Source organism: Trematomus bernacchii, unplaced genomic scaffold, assembly GCF_902827165.1.
Source record: "Trematomus bernacchii unplaced genomic scaffold, fTreBer1.1, whole genome shotgun sequence".
Lineage (NCBI taxonomy): Eukaryota > Metazoa > Chordata > Actinopteri > Perciformes > Nototheniidae > Trematomus > Trematomus bernacchii.
Window position 1 is genome coordinate 6,457,814 of NW_022987608.1, and position 10,438 is coordinate 6,468,251.

Below are 10,438 nucleotides of genomic sequence, written 5' to 3' on the forward strand. Positions count from 1 at the left end.
TCTGAGATTATGGCAAAAGGAACGTATGCTTAAAATAACTATAAATAAAGTGAACGTCAGCAGCATTACCCCTCTGCTGACGAACAGGGATGATCAGCAAACAGGAAATAAGGAGATGCTGGTATAAAAAAAAGGAGATGAGTCAGTCAATCAGCACCATACTGCTGACCTCATCCTCCCGGAAACATAGCCAATCGAATCACATGCTGACATCACTACTCCTGACAATCAGCCAATCAAATCAATCCCCAGGGAGGCGACCGATCACTCTGCATCGTCACTGTCAACCAAGCCCGGAGTTTCATTCCCACCTACTAAAGAAGTCTAATCCACTGTAATCTAATTTTTGGTTTAGTGTGTTGAGGTTCACTTCAAAAAGCTTCAGGTTAAGCAACGGGTGACTCAGCAGAAACAGAAAGGAACATCTGAGCCCACAAGGCAGCAGACAACAACTCTTTATGCCCAGTTCACACTGCTACCAGCACCCTGACTCATCACCTGACCTCATCATACAGTCACATCATTTTGTGTTTTTTTTTCCTCATTCAAATACAGGATTGTTTCATGAAAAATGAAACTCTTTTCACCACACATAACCTGGTTTATGGCAAAAGACTCTTGCTATAAAAGGCTCCACTTCTTTCTATTAAATGTGTATTTAAATAATGGTTTTGTTAACACTAGCAGAATCTAGTCATATATAGATATTCTTAAGGATATATATCTTTGATATTTCTAGAATTAAGGTTGTGGTGTTCAAAGCAATGAAATATTACATCAAAGGATAATCAGTGCGAAATAAAATGTGCCTGATGTTGAGTTTTAAGATCAGTTTGGACAGACTGCAAGGCAAAGCTAGAGGTAGCAATCTTAGGCAAAGACATGGCCACAGAAAATATGTTACAAATGTATAAAATCCATTTGTGACACACTTATCTTCATCTCCTTTGTGAGGAACCTTGTTTTCTTTGCATAATAAATCAAAAACAAATGTCTGATGTGAGCACAGAACTCTGCCAAGAATGTTTCCATAATATTGTTAAATGTACGCCCTGTGATTTGAAAACGCTCCAAAATTCGATGTGTTCTTACTTGGTCAAAGCTACACCCTTGCCCCAAGTGTCATAACACAATCAGGCAAGTCGTTTTTGCGTAATCCCGCTGACAAACCCATAAACCGAACCAAAACCTCCTTGGCCTAGGTATGAATGACATTTATTTGGCAAATTAGCTCCTAATTTCAAATAAAAGTGTCAAAAGTTAGAAAAAAAACAAGCAATGCTTTCTAGGTATTCACATGCAGCCCCATAAAAACGTTCAATAACAACTGAGGCTAAGCAGCTGAAGAATGTCTTTGAGTGTTTTGATGAAGATATGAGTGGACTGCAGTCCTTTGAAGACACACGCATGCAGACACACAAACACACACTCACACAGACAAACACACACACACTCACACAAGGCCCAATCCTTCATTTTATCAAAGGCCTCTGTAGAAGTGTAAATAGTGAAAGGCTTCACTCTTTGAAAGCAGGAGACATGACCGTACCACTGCAAGAACGCCTTCAGGTACACCATCATAACTTATATAACAACATGCACAAACACAATGAAACATTATGCATACAGCTCTTTTCCAAGACATCGGTCAGCAGGTGCACTTGTTTTTGTTTGTATTTGTTTGAAGTCTAATGGCTGCCCAGAGCAAGAAGATGAATAAGGAGATGTAGTATTGAGTATGTAAGTCGCTTTGGATAAAAGTACATGTAATGTAATGTAGATAAAGGAGAGCAGACCTTATAGACCAGGGGTATTGAACTAAAATTCAACGAGGTCCAGTTCGAGAAAATCTCCCCATGCAAAGGTCCGGAACATCAAAATGTCTAACTTGCTTTATGAATTAGTGTGATATATATTGAAGTAGCCTGTAGCTGTATCAACGTCTGCATGTAATCAACAAAAGACTGCCAATCAAATAAAGAAAGTACAATTCAAAAACAACAATATTTATTGTCAATTAACATTGAACTATACAGATATACAGTAAAATACTGTGGATATGTGTAATGTTCCTCTCGGGCTGCATTTAAAAATAAAATAGAGAACATAAATAAAATAGCTTTTGAAAATATGTGCATCTTAAAAGTGCTTAATTTTAGATAAATAAAATAAAGTGTAGCAGCAGCTTGAGTTTCCCTTTTTCTTTGTTAGCCGTTTCACATCATGACTTAACAGTTTCAGCCGATTATAGAACAATATCAGTCTTTACACATCATGACAATTGAACAGTTTTAAAGTTTCTCTTTCTTTCCCTCTTATATTGCAGTCCACAAGCTTGTCCTGCAAGGAGTTTAAATCTGGGCTGAAATGGTGTCAGGGCCATTCTCATACACACATGCAGGTGCTCATTGGTTAGCCTGGAACGATATTTAGTTTTAATTTAGATCCTGGTGGACTGATCATATTGGGCTCTGAGACTGCTTATTTTTTGTGACCTCAGTTCTGACTTGAGAGGGAATGTTTGGTCAAACACTTTGTGTTTTGTCACATTGGCACTTTTAATGAGCGCCACGGTCTCTGAATGAGACACACTGGTTCTGTGCTCCCAGTGGGCAGGATGAACATGAATGAGTCCGTCCACTCAGGGTTAAAAGCTCTGTTCTCACTGTCCACTTTCCTCTTCTTGGAGAGCGCCATGTGTAATTATTTGTCTCTCCCTGTCTGCCGCTAACACGCCTGTTCACTCTCCTCTCCGCTTCTCTCCCTGGGTGTTTCTCAATGTCGAGGAAAGCTGCTCCAGAGCCACTATTTCAAGGATACTACGTAATCGAGTGCCACCGAAGGATTGTTCCAATGTCCAGGATACTTGGAATTCTACCGAGGCCGGCGTACTTCGTTGCGGGAAATTTCGAGGCTGCACATGTGTAGACTCCGCGGTCTTAAAATCCCCACAATGCTTTGCGCACAGACCAATTTCCAAATCTTTGGCGGAAATCACGCTCCATTTAAGGCGGGGCCTCGCATATGACGCACACCTGCACACCTGTTAGCCTGTTCCACAATTCTCCGTTTTCCGAGGCTAGGAAGGATTCTTGCATCGCTTCTGAAGGACCTGACTCGGAAGTACATGTGCTAAGAATTGTGGAACAGGCTAACAGGTGTGCGTCATATGCGAGGCCCCGCCTTAAATGGAGCACGATTTCCGCCAAAGATTTGGTCAGGTCGGCGTCTGGATCCGGACCGCGGTCCGCCTGTTACTGAACTATGTTATAGACAGTGAAGTATGGCCCCTCCACAATGAGTGACTCCTATTTTAGCTCCATGGGACAGTATATCTATTGTTGAGCAGCTGGTCTTGACATCAAGAGCCAATTCATCGTATCACTCTCTTCAGTGTACTTCTGTAAGCGACAAGCTCCAACAAGTCTTCAGTGAGAGGCTGAATACAGACAACTCTGCCCAGAAATGTGCAGGATTTTGTATCATATTAACGATGTATCAGGTTTGCAGGGATGACAGCTTGTGTCCAACTCTATAAAACATTTTTTATTTAATTTTTGCACAGAGAGATTACATATGAAGTCAATGCGGGGGGCTGATAGACATTGTGCGATGTTAATACGAGAAAATTGAGGGACACTGTAGTTAACCCCTCCTCGGTTCTGATGCCTTGCGTCTGATTATTTTGGCCCACCAATATCTGAAATGTGGCTCTTACAGTGAATTTCCATTCATTTTCTTACTAGTTATTGTCGGGATGGCGAGAAACCTCACACCAGTTGACAGGAAGTGGGAAAGACGTACGACAAAGACCTTGAATCTGTAGTTTCCTTCAGAATTCATTGTAAAAACAGCTAGGCACTGATGTGACACTGAACATTTGGGAATGAAGCCAGGAATAATGGAGAAAGGTCAATAGAATGGGAAAGAAAACAACAGAAATCTGCTGACTAAGGAAATAAACCCCGCCCCCCTCTGTATTTCTCTCGTTGTTTGGATGGCTGACTGACTGGTGTCCATTCACAGGGACATCACTGCACACCCAAACCTTTGAAAGGAACCGTGGTTGCCATGGTGACAGTTAAAACAGGCTGTCAGGGAGGGGTCATTCTGAGTGGGTCACTGATCGCAGCTCTTCTTGACTGTTTCCTGGGTCAAAGGTCGCTGGGCGGGAAGGAGAGAGAGGTGGAAGAGGATGGTGGCTGTCAAAGAGGGCGTATGAGGATAACACACACACACACACACACTAATTGAAATGTTCCCACTCATGGCACACATGGGACCTTAGATAAATACCAGGCAAAAGCAGTGGAAACTAGCTTAAAATAAGCATTGAAAACATATTTTGCATTCATTTATGGTGGGAAAAGTAGGATTTTAAAACACAGCCGCAGGATTCAAAATATAGAAATCCATATTGAATTAATCTCTGCCTAGTTAGACAGAAGTTACTGAATATCTCAGTAACTGCAACATCACATGACAGCAGCTGGCAGATTGTTTAGCAGCATGCTTTGCGTCTCAGTTCACTTGAGTTGGTTCATGAATATGTATCACGAATATGCCTGGACGGACACACAGGTTCATGCATGCTCGCACACATACGAGCGCACACACAATGCTTTTGTATCGTAGCAGCCGGCGCACAGCCTTTGACCTCAAACATAATCCACAAAGGTCAAGAAGGTGGGGCTTGTGTCTGACGGACACCTGAGAGGAGCCAATAGAAGATAGTCAACAGGGATATTAGCAATAGAGTAAAGTTGTTGGGTCTACCGCCAAGATTTACTAACCTGCAGGATGCTCTGTCGCGCGTTGAAGCATTAACAACTAGTATAAGCAGGATTCAAAATGACCTTTCCATTTTCAAAAACAAACACAGCTAATTAAAGAGGAAGAGCTCTGCTGTTCCGAGTTTGACAAAAGGAACCTGATTCTTCACTGTTGGCTAATTCTGGCTGTAGGCTCTTAATTATTAAAGCAAGTGCATTGACATACTAATAAGTCACTTGAGTGGCCCCTTCACAAAGTCTGTAACATGACTTCCTTCTTGGATAAATCATTAGCTTCCTGTATGGTTTTTGTTCATGGAATATGGGACACGGCAAACATATGCTAACAGTCAGATGTAGGGAAAGAGATCTGGGACACATTCACCCAGTAAACCCTCACTAACTGTGTGTGTGTGTGTGTGTGTGTGTGTGTGTGTGTGTGTGTGTGTGTGTGTGCTGAATCATCCAATAACACTGAAGTGACCCATCTGCATGCTGTCAGGCGTGATGATCTTCAAAACTTGACATAGCAGCACAGCACACACACATCGAAATGTTTGAATTGTCTCACTGCACATCCACCAGGAGCAGAACAAAAAGAAATACACTTTCAAATTGCATCATCTTCAAAGTTAGAAATCAAAATGACACTTTCCCTCTGTTCAGGCTCCAGACCCCAGGATGATAAAGAAGCACTTCATCACTCTGGACTATTGGGGGTATGGGGGATTAGGAGCTTGCTAACAGACAGCATGAGCCTCGCAGGCTGAGACAGGAACTGGTTGGCAACCTTCTAGCTGATTACTGCAAACACACACACACTTACACACACACACACAGCTACCTAAACTATTACAGAGCGGGGAGAGGCCCACAGTCAAAGCCTCTGATTGTGAGTTCACCACAAGCTCCAAATAATTAGAATGTTGCCACGGCGATTAATATAACTCAAAATACCCACATGGAGCTGCGGTCTGATGTTCAAAGAGATGAAGTCAGGCATTTAGTAGCAGATGAAAAGGTAGGACTTCCAGGGACTATCAAGTGAAAACCAATTAAGCTGTCATCCAAAGAGATTAGATCGTTAAAGATTGTGTTACGACTTAACAAAATAAAATCCCGTTCTTGCAGACTTGTGTTGTTACAGTGTTTATTTCTTTAGCCATCACAGAGAATTCCAGTAGTGTTGTATAAGCATTTTCGTCTGTATTCTAGTTTCTTGAAAGTTTCTGATGGTACATATAAGTAAATACATTAAAGTTAAACTTAGTCACATATAGATTCATTGTTTTTAGGCAGTCCAATCTATACACTATAATGTTAGCAAACGGTTACATGTTGCACATCCAGTAGACTAAAAGAAACATTATTAATTTGTGGCTGTGTTCTTAGGTTTTCTTTTTCAGCTTTGTTTTGGTCTCCACCAACTTCTTATGGAAATGTCTGGCTCTTTAGCAAATAAATACTGCACAATGTTCATGAGCTAATCGCTAAATGTCTGTCATTTCGTGCTGAGCAGTTAGATAAGCGTGGGTTTCAAGTTTTTTCTTTAATAAGAGTGGTGACACTAAACCAAAAACAATGAGATAAAAGACTCTAACGCTAAGGGGATCTCAAGAAATGGATGATAATACTCCAATCCAATCTACGTTTTTCACTATATGTAAAACTTTTCATGTTACACAGTTATTTGATTCCTTTAATCATATAAAAAAAATGTATTTGAGCAGCTTTAAGTTTAACATTCCAATAGACTTTACTGTATAATGATTTTTTTATCACATCAATTGTTTTTTTTCGAAATACTTTTTTTTCAAAACTAGTGTTCTGGTATTGTACAAGAAGGCTCACTTGTGAGACTTTCTAAATACCATTGTTAATGTTAACCTGGGCGTTGCGAAAAGGTCTACAACTCTTTCATGCAAATAAAGCACAAAGCAAACGGAAGATTAAGGAGTTCTGTGAGCTTGCAAGTAAGGTCAGCTGATCCTCGGTGACAGGAAGTGAATCACCTTAAGTGTGTGTGAGAGGCCGTTTCTCAAATCGCGAGGATATTGGCTTCCAAGCCAATATTTCAAGGATGCTACGTCATTGAGTGCCGCCGAAGGACTGCTCCAATCTCCAGCATACTTGGAATTCCACCGAGGCCGCGTCCTTGGTTTGGGGGAAATGTCGAGGCTGCACATGGGTAGACTTCGCGTCCTTAAAATCCCCACAATGCTTTGCGCATGGACCAATTTCCCCAAATCTGTGGCGGAAGATGTAAGGCGGGGCCTCTCATATGACGCACACTTGCTAGCCTGTTCCACTCTTCGTTTTCCGAATGGCAGGAAGTATTCTTGCCTTGCTTCTGAAGCAAGATGCTCGGCTCGGCTGTGCTACCAAGCCAGCATCCTCGCGATTGAGAAACGGCCAGAGTGTGTAAAATAAAAGATTAGTGACAAGGCACTTTTAGGTGCCACAGCTGACCTCTGAAGAGTCTCTGAACAGCTGACTGTCTACCTGACTCAGGATTTAGTATCTTTTTTCACATTAAAGCCAGAATTTAAAGTCATTTTACCTGCCTAATCTAATATGATCCCCTCGAATCAAACATTTCATACAATACTTTCCAAAACAAAGGAACACAATGTCTGCAGGTATGACGGTCAATACATAACTAATACGTTCACAGGTTCCCACCAAATGAATGAGTAAACAGAATAATAGAAGAAAGAAAGACAAATATATGAAAGAACAAACCAATGCATACTCCACTGACCATGAATAGGACTAACGGTGGAAACCCAACTAGCAAACAAGACGACCGAGCTCTGTGAATAATGAATGAGCTTTCTAAGAAAATACAAAAGCAGGTAGTTTCCATTCAGAGACACACACACCTTTCTGCTGCCGTGTGTGTGGTTGTGTATTTTGTGTGTTCAACAGCTATTTAAGCCTGCAACTTTATTCCCATATTGAGTTATTAAGGAAGACAGACAAATTCAATCCTATTGATAAGACTCCTGAGTGCATGACAGGATATCCTGTGTCAGATTATATTGTTTATTATCTATGACACTTTTAAACTGAGTTAGCACAGTAAACAGTTCTGGGTCAAAGTCTGAATGCACAATAGCAAGCGAGGCAGAGCGAGGGAAGAGAAACATGATAGCAGCAAGCTTTTGTCCTCTTGCTTCAACTGATCCAGTTCACATGACGTTTTTCAGATTGTCTTTCCGCCACAGAAAAGCACCTGCCCCTACTTGAGCTGCCGCCCTATCATTGATGTCTGAAGTCCTACTGTTCCACACACACACACAGAACACTTCTGAGAAACGCTGATATAAGAAGTGTACAGACTGGGACTATCTCCGCTTGTCTGTTGTGTTAGCGGCAGCATGGATTGGCCAAAGGGGCAAAGGTCAGACTCGTAATGTTACCGCAACTCAACTAAAAACACATCACAAATTCACCTTTTTTCGTTCGTGGCCACTTTTCTTTTAAAGATACTACATTGTTGAGGATATATAGGAACCCAGGGACAGCTGATGGGAATGAGCATTGTGCTACATGGTGCAATACATTTATTGTAGACTGTCCCTGTTGTTAATAAGCCAATACATTAATAGAAATGTGTATATATATATATATATATATACACACCACAGTCATTGTCCTCTATTTAAAAAATGATAGAGGATAGTGTGTCTCCTGTAGACAGGACAACACACTGGAGAGTTACAGGCTTTCCTTTAGCCTAATCCTTAGGAGCTGAGATATTCATTCATAAATCTATAGCATGCAGTGCAGGTATTAACAAAAGAAGCTCATCTTATCATAGGCTCCTGGTGTATATGTGTCCAGGCAATGGGAATCAAAGTGCAGCCCCTGGCACTGAAAGGAGGACATGTAGCTTCAAAATAAAAGCACATTTTGGCAAGAAGGGGTATTGTTTTTGAATGAATCTGGGGATAAAAGAATACAAATGGATGCACTAGAGAGGGACAGGTAGAATGGAGTGTCTGAACTGAATGTGTAGTCAATACTGGAGGGTGGAGCAGGAATACAAGCAGGAATAGCATGTGCATTGTTGTAGCAGGTGTAAGCATCTTTGGAGAGAGGAGGGTCTGCATCCTTACCTCAGGGCGACGCGCACAGAGCTCTCATCCGGCCCTCCGCTCATGGTGTGGCCGGTGGATAGTACAAACAGTCCGCCTTTAAATAGCTCGCTTTCCCTTTTTCTTTATCCTCTTACGAGACAAGGGAGCGACGTATACTCGCCTCCGTCCAAAGAAAGCTTCTCTCTTGAGCTCTCACCGCCTCCTCCTCGCCATGTTTTCGGAGATGCAGCAGCTGGTTCAGGCCGGGTTTATTTGTTTGCCATTGCCGGGGAAATGTGCTTCGGGGTCCGGCGGTGGTCACCTCTTCAGAAGCATCGTCATTAAGCCGCAGAGAGAGGCGCATGTGTGTGTGGAGAAGAGCTGGGATCCACTTGGCGTGTGACTCTCGAGACTGAGGACGTCACCAGACTCCTCCCCCTCCCCCTGAGCTCCACCAATCAGGAGAGGGGACAACCTGACCTGCGACTAAAGAGTCTGATAATAATCATGAAAACAACGATAATAATAATAAAAAGGAATATATACAACTGTATTTATAATATGCATTAATCAATGTTTAAATTCAGACTTTTTTTATGCATCCCTTCTTGTGTATACGTTATGAAGCACATTTGTCACTTCTGTGTTATCTATTTGGAATTTAATATTATATTTAGGTATCTTGTTTTACTCTGTCCCTGCTTAGGTGACTGCCATAGAGCTGCTATATGCACTATCAAACTTCCTCTGCCTGTTTTATATCAGATATCTGATACACAACATGCAGCTTATTCCAATAAGATGTATGCGGTCTGATGCCTTACATTATAATTTTTCAGCCATAAAAATCTAGCAATACAATGCATTGCACTGTTTGCGTGGTATTTGATTTTCCTCCTGATATTTCCAATTCAAATTACAAGATGACACACTGAGGTGTATGCAAATCAGCATTTGTAATGAATGATCAGGGCCCCTGGGCTATGATGCCATCTTGTGGTCACCTTGAATTACTGCAGTGTGGGAGTCAATAAAGACAATTGAAGTAATGTGATTTCTTCACCAGGAGATGGCTTTACTAACTCACAGCTGAATCCCTATTCAATAATACTTACTATTTGTAGCAGCAGTGTACCATTTGTTATAGTTAGGGAAATACATTAATACATATAAAATGGAAAAGATTTAAGGCCTTATTGTTACTAAAACGGTAGTAATGTAAGTATTATACATACCAATACTTTGATAGTTTAAAACTTTAAATGGTTTACATTATTCTAGAAGTGGTGGTGAACAAACACACAGGGCCCATTTTCTCGATGTTGCACTGTATTGGTTTATTTACAAGAAAATACATCTTCATCTTTTAACATAAAGTGACATTTGCACATGATTTTTGAACAGATGACCTTAATGCCGATGTACCTCTCTTAGTTCTAAGGTTAAATAATATAGATTCCTACACATGCACAATGAGATCCTAAAAACGGAAGTCTGAGCTACTGTTCCAGGAATTAAACATATAAAATAGTTATATATATATATATGGGTTTTGATTGCAAACTGTAATTATGCAGTAACTAC

General features: G+C 41.1%; 1 pseudogene; it reads right to left on the reverse strand.

Annotated features, from left to right (window-relative positions):
- Positions 1-9,234, reverse strand: part of LOC117483084 — a 34,559-nt pseudogene extending 25,325 nt beyond the window's left edge.
- Between the last annotated feature and the right edge of the window lie 1,204 nt (positions 9,235-10,438).